Genomic DNA, 14,346 nt, shown 5'->3' on the forward strand with positions numbered 1-14,346 from the left:
TATCCCTACATAAAAAGTCTGAAATCAGAAATTTTCTGAGAACCAAGGAGTCACAAGGAGATCAGTTCATATCATGAATCTTTATGCAATATGTGAAATTATTAAGAGCATATTGAAGTAGGCCAATTCAGGCAACCTCTCCACTATTGCTAGTAGTTTAATCTGGGGTCATCCTTGTGGATTCCAGGGAATTTCCCTAGTACAAAGTTTCTCCCTTACCCCATAATGTCTCCCTCTATCAAGATATCTCTTTCATTGCTCTCCCACTCTGTCCCTCCCCCAGTTTGACCATCCCATTCCCTCTTGCTCTCATTCCCCATCCCCTCCCCTCTATTGCCCCACCCCATTCCCAGTTTATTCATGGAGATCTCATCTGTTTCTCCTTCCCAAAGTGATCTGTACATCACTCTTAGGTTCCTCCTTGTTTCCTAGGTTCTCTGAAGCTGTGGGTTATAGTCTGATTTTCCTTTACTTTACAACTAGTATCAACTTATGAGTGAGTACATACCATGTTTGTCTTTCTGAGTCTGGGTTACCTCACTCAGGATGATATTTTCTAGTTCCATCCATTTGCCTGCAAATCTCATGATGTCATTGCTTTTTACAGCTGAGTAATACTCCATTGTGTATATGTACCACGTTTTCTTTATCCATTCTTCAGTTGAGGGGCATCTAGGTTGTTTCAAGTTCTGGCTATTATGAATAATCCTGCTATGAACATGGTTGAACAAGTGTCCTTGTGGTATGATTGAGAATGCTTTGGGTATATGGGTCTTGAGGTAGATTGATTCCAAATTTTCTGAGAGTTGTCATACTGATTTCCAAAGTGGCCGTACAAATTTGCACTCCCATCAACAGTGGAGGAGTATTCCCCTTGCTCCATATTATCTCCAACATTAGCTGTCATCAGTGTTTTTTATATAACCATTCTGACAGGTGTAAGATGATATCTCAGAATAGTTTTGATTTGTCTTTCCCTGATAACTAAGGGTGTTGAGTAATTTCTTAAATGTCTTTCAGCCATTTGAGATTCTTCTGTTGAGAAGTCTCTGTTTAGATTGTAGCCCATTTTTTAATTGGATTATTTGGTGTATTGATGTCTAGTCTCTTGAGTTCTTTACAAGGGGATGGGGTCAACATCATGATGGGGAAATTTACAGAGACAACTGAACCAAGTTTTTAGGAACTCATGAACTTTAGACCAGCAGCCATGGACCATGCATGGGACCAAACTAGGCCCTCTGCATGTGGGAGACAGATGTGTCGCTGGATCTGTTTGAGGGGCCCCTGGCAGTGGGATCAGGATCTATCCCTGGTACATGACCTGACTTTCTGGATCCCATTACCTATGGCCAGAAGCCTTGCTCAGCCTTGATGCAGTAGGGAGGGGCTTGGTCCTGCTCCTTCTACCTTTCCAGGGCCCCAGCATGCCAGAGTGATAGTTGGTGTTTTATGTCAACCATTTCTAGAATAACAGGACATAATAAATAGAAACACTCAAAAAGATTATGGATTTGTAAAATGAGCTCAGAAATAATTTCCTTTCAAGCATTTATTCATTTTCTTTTAGCATTCATTTTTCTCTCTGTGAATCTTTTTCTCTCTAGGTCAGTATCATTTCCAGATGCTCCTTCTTTTCCTTTTTATAATCTATGGAGAAGTTCCTTGAACTGTGTTGCTTTTCACATTATTTTTATGGATCTAGAGTGGCTCAGATGGATGCCTGACCTCCCCCTGCCCAGACTCCCAGGGAAGACAAACAAGGTTTTCAGACTCAACTGCTGTCTATCCAGGAGTGTTAGCAGTATCCTGATAGTACTGCAGGCCTCTTTCCTAATTTGTCTATGAAAGACCAGATTTGTTTTCCCCAGAGCCAATGTATCTTTGGATATTTAATTACAAACGCTGCTCTTACATGATTTCCTTACATGCATTTCAGTTATATTAGCCAAAGTCGTTCATTTCAGTCTTTTATTTATAGTGTTCTGTTAAAGATTTTCAATACCACAGTTTCTCTGGCTGCCTCATGTTGATTGTTTAATATCTTGAGCTATCAGGAGTCTTTCTTCCAATTATAGGAAGATGCATATTTATTCATTTTCTTCTTTTCAAATACAAGCAATTAAGGGCCCAATATGGACAATAATTACTGGTTTTCCCCCTTGAAAATTGGAACTTATCACCAATTCTTTTAATTTACTGATAGCTATTTTCATTTCTCAAATGATCATGTCATGGATAATTGACATGGTCTTTGGTAATAATTACACAGACTTTTTTTTCTCCAAACTCAGAATATCAAAAGTCTTTGCACCAAATGAACTTATAATTACTGTAATAAAATAGCAAACAATGAGATCCCTGTGTGCTCATTTATCTTTGATAGGTCTGTGCTATTTCATCCAGACTTTCTCAGAGGAAGATGAATGTAACTGACAAAATTAATGACAGGCGCCTGATAACTGGTGTCTCTGTGTTCACTTCTGCCCATTGATGTCAGCGGAGGAGGATATTCGAACCCAAGGAAATGATATAAATAGCTGCTTAACTTGTGGTTATAAAGGAAAGATGAGTATAATGGGATTATAATAAGAATAATTAAGAGGATATATGACAGCATATTCAGCACAAGCAATATAAACAGTTATGGATTCTTCCTTTTATCTTGGGGGAGGGTGTCATGGTTTTACTGTGTAGCTCTGGCTAACCTACAACTTGCAATCCCCCTGCCTCATGCTGAGGTTACAGGAGTCTATAAGTACAATGGGGCTTCTATGAGTTGAAAAAGTCAAATAAATTGGTTCATAAGATTTTTAAATTAATTACACTGTACTACAGCATTAATTATCTCTTGACTTAATATTTATGTATCCCTGATTCTTGTAATATATGAAGTATATTATGTAAAATATTTCTAATATATGTGTAAATACATTTAGATTTAATTACAATTTGGAAATCTGCAACATTAGAAACAATAATAATGTATAATTATAGCTGAATTTTAATAATTTAACATTGAATTTTCCTTTTATTTCTTATATTTATTGTATTGATTTAAAATTTAAAGTATCAGATAATAGCCTTTTTTCTGTTTTTATAGCATTGTTGTAGTTTCCATAAGTTAACATTTCTTGAGTATGGAATACTTTGTGTGAGTGTGTTTATATGTGAGTGCATATGTTAATGTGTTTGCAAATGTGTAGATGTGTGCATTTGTGTGCGTTTGTGTGTGTGTGTGAGAGAGAGAGAGAGAGAGAGAGAGAGTGAGAGAGAGAGAGCATGCATACATATAAGCGTGTGTGTATGAGTGAATATGGGTATGTGTGAGTACATGTATGCAAGTATGGATGAATGTATGTATGAGTGAGTTTGAGTGTGTGTGAGTTTTTAATGTATGAGAATGCACATCAGTGTAGATAAGTGAATGTGAGTTTGTGTACTTGAGCTTGTGTAAATGTGTTTGAGTGTGTGTGTGTCTTTGAAAGTTTCTATTTGTGAGTGTGTGTGCAAGCTAGTGTGTAAATGTGTGTCAGTGTGTGAATGTGTTTCTGATATATAAATAATATATTAGTAAGTATGTTTAACACCAAAATTATGTTCACTCTAGAACAATTTAGTTTATGAATAAAAAGAAATTTTATTCAAAACAGAAACTATATAGAAAATGACAGAATTCACACAGAAGGCATGAAGTAAACATGCTCATATCCATTGTTTTCTTCTTAGATTGGAGCTTAAGAATTGCAATAATATCTGTTTGCAAAAACATTTCAAACAGTATTAAGTCACATCTTTAAAATTTGGACAGGACTATTTTGTTTGATAAAATGAACCTTGAAGATTAGCAATCTAATTTGCAACTACCTAATTCTTGGAATATTAAGAAGAATATCATGAGATTATTGATATAAAATAAATAAATGGAACTCTTGCTAAAGGACAGTCTTTTCTCATTCAAAGAGAAGAATGACATGCCTCTTTTTTAACTAGTGAAAAAATTCTCAAGCCAGAAAATTAAAAATTAAATTAGAATGTAGAAGTAAAGTATTCCGCTAGCTTTAAACTCTTATGAATAAAATTTTGAGAGCTGATCAGAACATCAAATTCTGCTTATTGTTATACTGCTGCAGTCATATGTCTCAGGCACCTAGACATTTGGTTTCCCAGAACCCTAATCAATAAGAAGATGAAGTCTAGAGCAAAGCTGTATTTGAATTCACTAGCCTCCCTTTTACTGTGAGAACTTGTGAAAGTCACAAGTTAACCCTTAGATATTCAATACAGATGAAGAAGGTCCCTAATGTATTTATTCTGTTTATTAAATAAAATGTTCGAATTTCTTTTAAAAGCCAACAACAATACTGTGTATATATTTCTTTTTGTTCTTTTGGATATATACTAGGGAAATAAGATGTCCACCTTTAAAAAATGGACTTTAATGAGTAAGGCATTCACCATGTAAGCATGCAGACTTGTGTTTAAGTCTTCCAAACCCATGTAAAACCCAGGACAGGAACACTCCTGTAATTCCAGTGCCTTTGTGAGACATGGAAGGGAGATACAGATCCCTAGATGCTCATAGGCCAGCCAGCTTGGCATAAGCAACAGCAAAACAACAAACAGATTCTCACAAGCATGTGAAAAGTAAGGACATACACACACACACACACACACACACACACACACACACACACACACACACACACACATTGGTACTTGTGTACTTACAGTCATACATAAGCATACATACACACCACACACAAGATTTTATTTTATTATTTAAGACAAGAACTCACTTTGTAGCCCTGGCTGGCCTGGAACTTGCTATATAGACCACTTTGGCCTTGAACTCGCAGATGTTTGCTTCTTTCTGCCTCTCAAGTGCTGGGATTAAAGGCATATACTCCCATGCCAGGCACATGCAAGATTAAAAAAAAGGGGGGGGGGATATATCTACTTAGGGGTCAAAACTGAAGAGATAAAACATATACACATGTTATAGTGTAGTTAGAACTCTATTACACAGGATTCTTTCTAGCTATTTTTCTGTGTATTATCTATTATCTTCTATCTGGACATTACTACAATTTAAAAAAAACATTAGTAGCAATAGTATACGTGCCCCTTTCAAAATGCTGGATTTCATTATGGTGTCTTTAAATGTGAATACCATCTACTTTGCTCACATTCACACAGACACAAGGCCACCGTGCAACTTAATTCGGGAAGTTCAAATGGTATTTGGCCTTTTGTTCTTCCTGTGATCCCAATGGCCCCTGGACACGGTTCTAGGTCTGACTAACAGTCAGAACATAGTGTAGAGATTAACAGGCAACATAATGAGTGCACATTGAGAGACAATGTTGGAAGGGTTGCTGGGTTATCTGGTTGGAGAAGCTCTCTGTTACAATTCTCAATTTTAATGATGCAGTGAAAATGTGGGTTCTAGGACCTCAGCAGAGCTATGGTTTGCACACTAGCAAGGTTGTCCGGAAGAGAACAGTGCTAAGGGGTAGAGAGAAAGAGAATGTGTGAAGGATAAAGGGCCAAAAGAAGAGGGACATAGTCATGTAATCAGATTCATACCCAGAAGTGGCTGGAGTTACTGAGTGTCCGAGATTTTGATCTCAATGAGCACACATATATCAAAATTATTTTAAAACAAGTTCCAGGTGAGTGTCTTCACTTCTTGACAAGAGTCCTTTGTAATACATAAGAGTTAATAACTGCTGCACAAGACATATGGAAGCCGCCTAGTGTTCACGTTCCAAATGTTAACAGGAGTGTCATTTGGGGGCCTTGAACCTAAGTAATAGCAGATATTTAAGATCTCCATGATTTTAAATTTTAATTCATTGCATTTAGAAAAAGAAACATTATGTTAGTGTTTCAAGAATATGTTAGAATTGGAACTTCTCTAGCACACCATGTCACAAAGCTTTCCCTCAGTCCTTTGGTTCTCCTACACCCTGCTCATTAAGCCTTGACTAGCTTTGATCTGAATTATGATTTTTCTACCGGGCCTCCTAGTGAAGCTCAGATAATGTTGTGTGAACACTGGTCGGTCTGTACCTGTGACGAAGCCTGCTGGACCTGAGTGCATCACATTTGTTAAATTTCAGGCGATATGAACTAAGCAAAGTCATGACAGTGTCCATCAATTAAAAAAGTATTTTTATCATTTGTGTATGAATGTTTGCCTGCATGCATGTGCATGTAACATGTGTGTGCCAAAGTGCCCACGGGAGCCAGAAGTGGTGTGGGACTGCCTGAACTAGAGTTACAGAAGTTAGCAGTCACCATGTGGATGATGGGAACTAAACCAGGGTCCTCAGCTAGTGTCCATAATTGTTGATCCATCTCTGCAAACCTTCACTGAGCAATTTCAATATCTAGATTAAAAATCCACTAGAAATCAAGTGAATTAATTTGCTAAGGCTGCGATAACAAACCCCCACAGGACAGGTTGGCTTGCACTTGGCTTCTCCCTCTGGGTTTCAGTTTTATCACCTATGGTGATTGTGTCTGTGTCTGAATTTCTATCCTTCTAGAAATTTCTATCCTTACAGAGGACACATCTTAGAGGAGATTAAGCCCCACTTTAATCCGAGTACCACTTTCAGATCCTCAAACACAATCACATTCTAAGGCCCTTGGTGATTAGGCCTTCGCTATCTGAAGAGGGTGGTATGCAGCTGATAACACCATGAAAATGTCCAAATTAATCATCACCCTTAGGACAGATCCTGTTTTGACATCCAGCACAAAGTATAATGGCTTTATCAGTTGTCTGGTTGGTCTTTTCTCTATTCGACTCTTTCCCAGCTCTGGGCTCTTTGCTTCGTCTCAGACATCTCTATAAGTTACCTTGTCTGTTGCACGCTCTAGCGATTCCTCCTCCCACTCTACCCACCTTCCATATCTTTCAGCATCCCACACAAGCACGTCTTCTGCCCTCCCTTGCCCTGCGCCTTTTTCCTGCCGCAGGTGGAATGGATTACCTCCTTTTTTTTATGCTTAGACTGTACCATTTGACGTGGAGAGATGGCAAACTGACTCTGAATGCATACGTGGAAAAGGGAGAGACAATTTGTCATCAACAGCACTGAATTTATTACAAGAAGGCAGAAAGTTTACCTCTGTATTCAAAAGTTTAGTGACACATTTTGCTAAGGAACATGTTTCTTAAGTGGATTTTGTATATATATATATATATATATATATATATATATATATATATATATATAATTATTTTGAAAATGTACTGTTTTCTTCTTGTTTTACATTCTTTAAAAAATAGCATTGATCTGCTGAGTGGTGGTGGTGTACAGCTTTAATCCCCAGAGACCGGTAGATCTCTGTAAGTTTGAGACCAGCCTGATTTACCGAGCAAGTTCCAGAACAGCTAAGGCTACACAGAGAAATCCCATCTCAAAAAAAAAAAAAAAAAAAGGACATTCATTTTCATTCTAGTGGGAGAATAACTGGATAATGATGGTGGCATGCGGAACAATAGTAAGTGCTGACCTTCACTAAGTGTTATTGTGTTTTGCAACGTATGGAGTCCTTTTAAAGGGTACTCCTATTTAAGGCTTATAATTATGAAGATTAATTACCTTAATGATCCTCACTTTATGAATAAAGAAACTGAACTATGACTCCTGAGATTAATAATTGGCTCAAGTTCAAACTGGTAACACCTTCAGAAGCTTATTTTTTTTTTTGAAACATTTTGACTCCAGAGTTAGTGCTATGAGCACGTTAATAGAAATTGTCAGGCAATTACAGAACAGTTTCTACAATGCTAAGTTTGACTTAAGCAGCCAGCAGTAAACAGATGCTAGAAAAGACCCCTTGACATTCCCAGGTTCCCCTTTATATCAGGATTTGTTCAGAGTAGAAATTACCATGTACTCCCGAGGATGTAGGGCATGGCCCCTGTTAGTAACTGGTTCCTGCCAATATGCTAGAGGGTTTGAAGTACCTGGACTCCACTTAAGTCATTAATAGCCTCCAACGATCATAAACCCTGGTGAGCACTGATTAACCTTTTCATTACAGTTTCATATGAGGGATAAAAAGCCAACTTCAGGGAGGCCATTTAGCATGGTAATGTGCTATGCCAACAGGAGAGATTCGGCAACTTTCAGAATAAATTATTTCTCAAGCAGTCAATCTTTTTTCCTGCCTGAAGATTGCTTTAAGCTCTATATTCCATCAGTAATTCTGCACCTGTCTCCTCCACATGTAAGAAGCTGAGTGGAATAAGTTATGGCTTCCTTTTCTTTCCAGAAGCATCTACACTGGTAAGTAAAGATTCTTTCAGGAATTAATGTACTGTTGTTTTAGTAGATAGGTAGATATGAATCACAGTATCTACCTGTTGATGCACAAGCACACACACACACACACACACACACACACACACACACACACACACACACATTATATATGCTGGGTTGCATGGTGTATGTTAGTTTACTCTTCTACAGGAAAAGATATGCCTATACAATAATGTATTTAGAAGGTATACTGAAAACATATTCTTGAAATTTATTTTCAAGACATGTTTCAAAGTCTTTAAAATGTTCAATTTCAATGTAAAAACAGAAAAAGAGAAGGTAAGTACACACATGAAGGAATAGTAGTTTCTCAATGTTTAGACCTCGAAATGAATATAAAAAACAATTATGGAAAAAGCATCAGACATTGAGAACTAAGAAATTGTGGCTCCATCTTCAACTCTTTTTAGGTTCTTTCATTAATTGCTTTTCTTCATTTTTGTTTCTAATTGATTTCCAGTTTTTCCACAAAAGCTGAAAATGTAAAGAAAAAAGTACAATTCCATTCATCCTTGTCCACAAGTCCATACTTGGTCTTTTAGAGCATGTGGTCCTTTCTGTGGTCCCTCTGTGCAGTCAGCTGTGGTTTTATGAGTATACCTAAAAGGCACTAAGATGATCCTAAAGAAACTACCTGAAGAAGTGAAACTATCTTATTTTACTATTCACTACAGCAGAAACTAGCCACTGTGTGCATTTCCAATGTGTATAATCTAGTTCTACAACCAGTTTTCAGAAGGGTAAATTCTGAATATCTTATTGTCCAAGTATGTTTATAAAGTCTATTCTTCTCTCTAACTGAGCCAGTTATATGAGTCATTATTTCTGGTCTTATGGTTGGAAGACCTATGGATATTGCTTGTTTTTTATTCTGAATTTTTTGATACAGTGCCATTTCTTGAGTTTACATGATCTTCAATCAGCAACTGAGGAATAAACATATATTCACTATTTTATTAAAAGGTCATTGTGCTTTGCCAATAGAACTTTGCAAATATCTGAGAGAGGGATCTGTGATTTATTGTGAAGTCTAAGAATTCTCCTGAAGCTCAAACCACTATAATTGTTCCTATAATATAAAAATAAGATTTGTTTGAACGTTTTTATTACAAGCATGTTGATTGATGTATGATAACACATGTTTATATAGCTCTGCAGCTGCATGATCTTAAAACTTACACAAGAACAAGGGCATGAGAAAAGAGGTACACACACTACAAGGAAGTCTATCAGAACTGGGCAAGCCAAATTCTCCCACTGAAGAAATTTCTCAGGAAAATACAGTGAATAGTCTTCATATTCAGGCTGAAAACTAACTTCTCAGCTTTCTCTTTCCTGTAAGACATCCAACTTAATTCTGTGATTCAGAAAGTGTCTAGCCATAGGCTTATGCCACCTAAGTCCATAATATTTAAATGCCCCTTTGCTAATATCTTGGCATTCTGAAGGTCATAAAAATATCATGTGTACAACACCGTGGCAAATGAAAAGGCAAAGAGAAAACATGCAACACTAAGAAGCAATTTATCATGCACAGCACCATCTAAGCAGCTACTAAATGAGAAAGAACAGAGCTGCCCCTTAGTCAAAATACTGGGTCTCATGCTGGGTTATAGCTTTATGCATTATTTACCTAATGATGTCTAGATGACATCACTGTTTGCAGGATCCTACTATTACCTGTATCCCACGATTCTGATTCATTCCTCTGCTTCATCAGCCCCATGCTGCTCCCTATAGATATATTAGCCAGAATGGCAGGACATCAGTCATTAAAGCAGTTTTACAGAGTTAACTTTCCTGCTAGTGCTAGGGAAAATGACCAGTTTTTGAGAGGAGAGTCTCATGGAACGCTCTGCCTTACTGAATTCGACACAAATGTTTGTGAGGAGACTTCTACAAAACAATGCATAGCACAGAATAACTAAAACAAGCATCATGAGAAGCTTTGGGTTGATTTTCATTTTGTTTAAAGGTATAATTCAATATTCTTTCTGTACTATTACAGATAGGGTGTGTTGGGATGAATGAGAATGGCCAACATAGTCTTATGTGTTTGAATACTAGGTCCCCAGTCAGTGAAGTTGTTTAGGATCTGGACATGTGGCCTTGTTGGAAGAGGTATGTCACCGAGGGTAGTCTTTCAGGTATTAATGATTCCACTCCAGTTTTTCTCTGCTTCCTGTTTGTAGATCGTAAGCTCTCGGCTCCACTTCCAGCTCCAGCATCATGCCTGCTTGTCTGCTGCCATACATCCTACCATGATGCTCATGAATGGTTTCCCTCTGGATCTAGGAACCCAGAATTAAGCATTTTGTTTTATAAACTGCCTCGGTCATGATGCTTTGTCACAGCAACAGAAAAGCAACTAAGTCATGGGGTAAGTATATTTAAGCACTTTAGAGAATTCATAAAACATTTCAATAGAATTTTTTGTTTCAGTGGAGTTACAATTATTGAGTGGATAATTCTGCCTTGCAATTGTGTATATCAGTGTGGCCTTCACATTAATTAAAGACTAGTGCATATGCTTATAAAAATCACTGGATAATATTTTTCTCATTTTGAAAATACGTTATTTTAGGTAATGTTTTATGTATAACTTACACCCTGAAGGCATCCTATTGAAAAGTAACATTGTTAATTTTTTGACAAAATTTAAAGAAAATATAAGGAGACAATGTTTAAAATATGGCAATAATCCATCCATCCTCCAGCTGCTATGTTTTGTTTTCCCTCTCTTTTTTAAGTTATTTCATTATTTTTTTAGTTTTTGAGAATATAATTACATCATTTTCCCCCTCCCTTTCCTCGCTTCAAGCTCTCCCATATACCTCTTTTTGCTCTTTCAAATTTATGGTCTCTTTTTTCATTAACTATATGTATGTATGTATGATTATATACACACACTTATATACTTCTGTATTACACAATTGTATATATTAACTGTATACACACATATTCCTAAATACCTGCTTAGTCTGTATCATGTTACTTGTATGTATGTTTTCAGGGTTGCACATTTGGTGTTGTATAACCAATTGCTGCTCTTTGGTAAAGACTGTTTCCCCACTCTCCGTATGTATGCACTTTTTTTGTGTGGGGTTGAGGCCTCTTGAGCTTTCTCTCATCCATGTTAGCATTTCTGCTGGTGTTGATCTTATTCAACACAAGATAGGCAGTCATGTTGGTGAGACTTCACTGGTGTAGCTTCTGATATTATTAGGGGGAGCATAATCTCACATCAAATTCCATGTTCCTCTATCTCTTAGAATCTTCCTGCCCTCTTTTCTGCCATGATCCCTGAGCTTTAGGTGTGGACATTATATTGTAGATTTATTCATTGGGAACAAAATCCACAGCTCTGCATTTTGACCTCCTGTATTTTTCAAAAATGGTTTCTATTTCGAAGAGAAGTTTCCTTGATGAGAAGTGAGAACTGCCTTTATCTGTAGGTATTTTAATAACACATATTTAGAATACAGTTAGGTTTTATGCTATTTAGCAAAATGTTGGTTATAGATTCTCTTCCAAGATCCATGTCTCACTAGTCCTGGATAGTTGTATAGGTTTCCGGTATCAGCCATGGTTTCCTTCTTGTGGAATAGGTCTTAAGTCCAATTGTAAAGCCCTTGGTTACCACCAAGATATGTGTGTTACTATGGCACCCTCGGGGCTACTGTGTCACAATGGTCTGTACTGTGGTTCACAGGCACCTTAGCTGGGAAGGGCTATGGGTGGCTTCCCTCCTTTGGAATCTTGCGTAGCACTTTTGGTACCATGAAAGCTTATCCTCAGGGAGAAGGCATTCAGGCTAGTTCCGGCTCAGGGGCATCAGCATCTGAAGTGCACAGTGTTCTTATCTTACTACTGTTGCTACCCTTTCTGTTCTCTATGGGACTGAAATGATTCCATTTCCTGCTTTAGGAAAGACACACTCTGTAGTCTTATCATGTCCTTATTTGAATGAAAACAAGGGACATAAATCTTTGCCAATAAGAGTTGAGGGGGTGAGTGGTTATTGTCAAAATCACATTGTATGGAATCCTTAAAGAACTAATATAAACATGGAAAAAAATGTGAGTAGATGATACAGGAGGGGCGGGCCTTTTAGACCATGGAAGAGAATGTTTCCAAATGTATTATCTAACTTATTCTTTCCAAACGCTTTACAATCCTTGCAGTACTTAATCTGCAAAACAAGTTATAAGACACACACACACACACACACACACACACACACACACACACGTGTACTTTTTCATTTCAAAATAAGGTATGTTTCTAAATTGGTCTGTTTGCCTTGCTATATTGAAATAATGAAAAGAGAAGAAGCTTATTTTGCACGTCATCTAGAGCAGTGTTTCTCAACCTGTGGCTTGCAACCCCCCTCTATCTCCAAAAGTATTTACAGTATGATTCATAACAGCAGCAAAATTACAGTTCTGAAATAGCAACAAAATAACTTTATGATTGTGGGTCACCACAACATGAGGGACTATATAAAAGGGTCGCAGCATTAGGAAGGTTGAAAACCACTGACCTAGAGGGTTAAGAGCTGAAGGGCTATATTTAGTGATATCCTCCCAAAGTGGCACAAGATTTTACGTGATGAGAGAGAGGGGAGATACGGGTGTATCTAGGTCTCTCTACCTCTTTTTTTTTATGAAGTCATTGATATTCAAATATTCCACAGTTGACATTATCTCATCTTACTCACTTCTAAAAGCTCTTACATCTAAATACCACAGCCAAATTAACTTTCCAATTTTATGTTTCACAACTGAGTTAAACTCTAATGTATAATCTTTGGGGTACACTTTTAACCTCAATCTATAACATATCACTGATTAGTATTTAACATATTTTCTTTTGTCTCATGTTGCATAATGGAAAAATAGTACAAATATAGGGTATGTGTTTATCATATCATAGTTATGTCTTATGCATCCTGTCACTTGATCCCAATCATATAAAACAGAAGACATCCTTAATCTGGAACTTGTGCTGCTTTGCTTCATCTTAAGCTGGACTAGGACAGATAATCAAGCATGCAAAGCTACAGATGCCTTCTCATTTTAAAGGCTCTTGAGTGAAAGAAACCTTAGCTATATTAATAAAAACATTACAAATAATATAGGTACTGTGAAGATACCCTGTTAGACATGTTCTGTTCTTTTGGTCATGGCCATTTTAACTGGAATGAAATGGTGTCTCATTGGTATTTTTATTTCAGTTTCTCTGATGATTAGTGATTGTAAGTGTATTCTCACACATTCATTACCTATTTTTTTCATTACCTATTTTTATATCTGTTGTGAAAACATTTCCTTGGATCATCAATATATTTTAAAAGCCAATTACTTGGAATTTGTTTGCTTGTTTGGTTATTTTGTAAGTTTGTTTGTTTCTGTTGAGTTGCTTGAGTTCCTATGTCAACCCTTTAGCATGTTTTAGTTTAAATGATTTTTATCCAGTTATGCAAGTTATCTCAGCTTTTTTTTATGATTTCCTTGAATTTGGCTTTAAGAGTGAAAACTGGGAAGTCCAGCTTATAATGACTGAGAAGTTCTGTAGAAGAATGATGAGTAAAATACAAATGATTTGGTCAGAGTCCTGTGGTGCATTTGCTGGTGAAGAAATGCAAATGTCATCGCTGTCCATGTTTCTGTTCACAAGCTACACATCATTGAAATGGAGAAAGAAAGACTGATATAAACTTGACATTATTTTAATATTTCCATTAAAGACACATGATTAGAACTTTAGAATTATGTCTAATATCTCACAAATTCTATGGCCTAGAAGACCAAGCTGGACTTGGCTGATTCTTCTGACCAGGGATTAACTAACTTGCTGCAAAGCTGCCCCATGCCAGTGTGGTCTCTTCTAAAGCTTAGGCAGGGTCTGGGTTTATTTGGTTGAGTGTTTATTTTCAGGTCCCTGTAGGGCTGGGCTGTTCATCTTGTAGAGGTTGCCATTCCCAACAGTTGCTCAAAAT

The sequence above is a fragment of the Peromyscus maniculatus genome, chromosome 10, assembly GCF_049852395.1.
Source record: "Peromyscus maniculatus bairdii isolate BWxNUB_F1_BW_parent chromosome 10, HU_Pman_BW_mat_3.1, whole genome shotgun sequence".
Classification (NCBI taxonomy): Eukaryota; Metazoa; Chordata; class Mammalia; order Rodentia; family Cricetidae; genus Peromyscus; species Peromyscus maniculatus.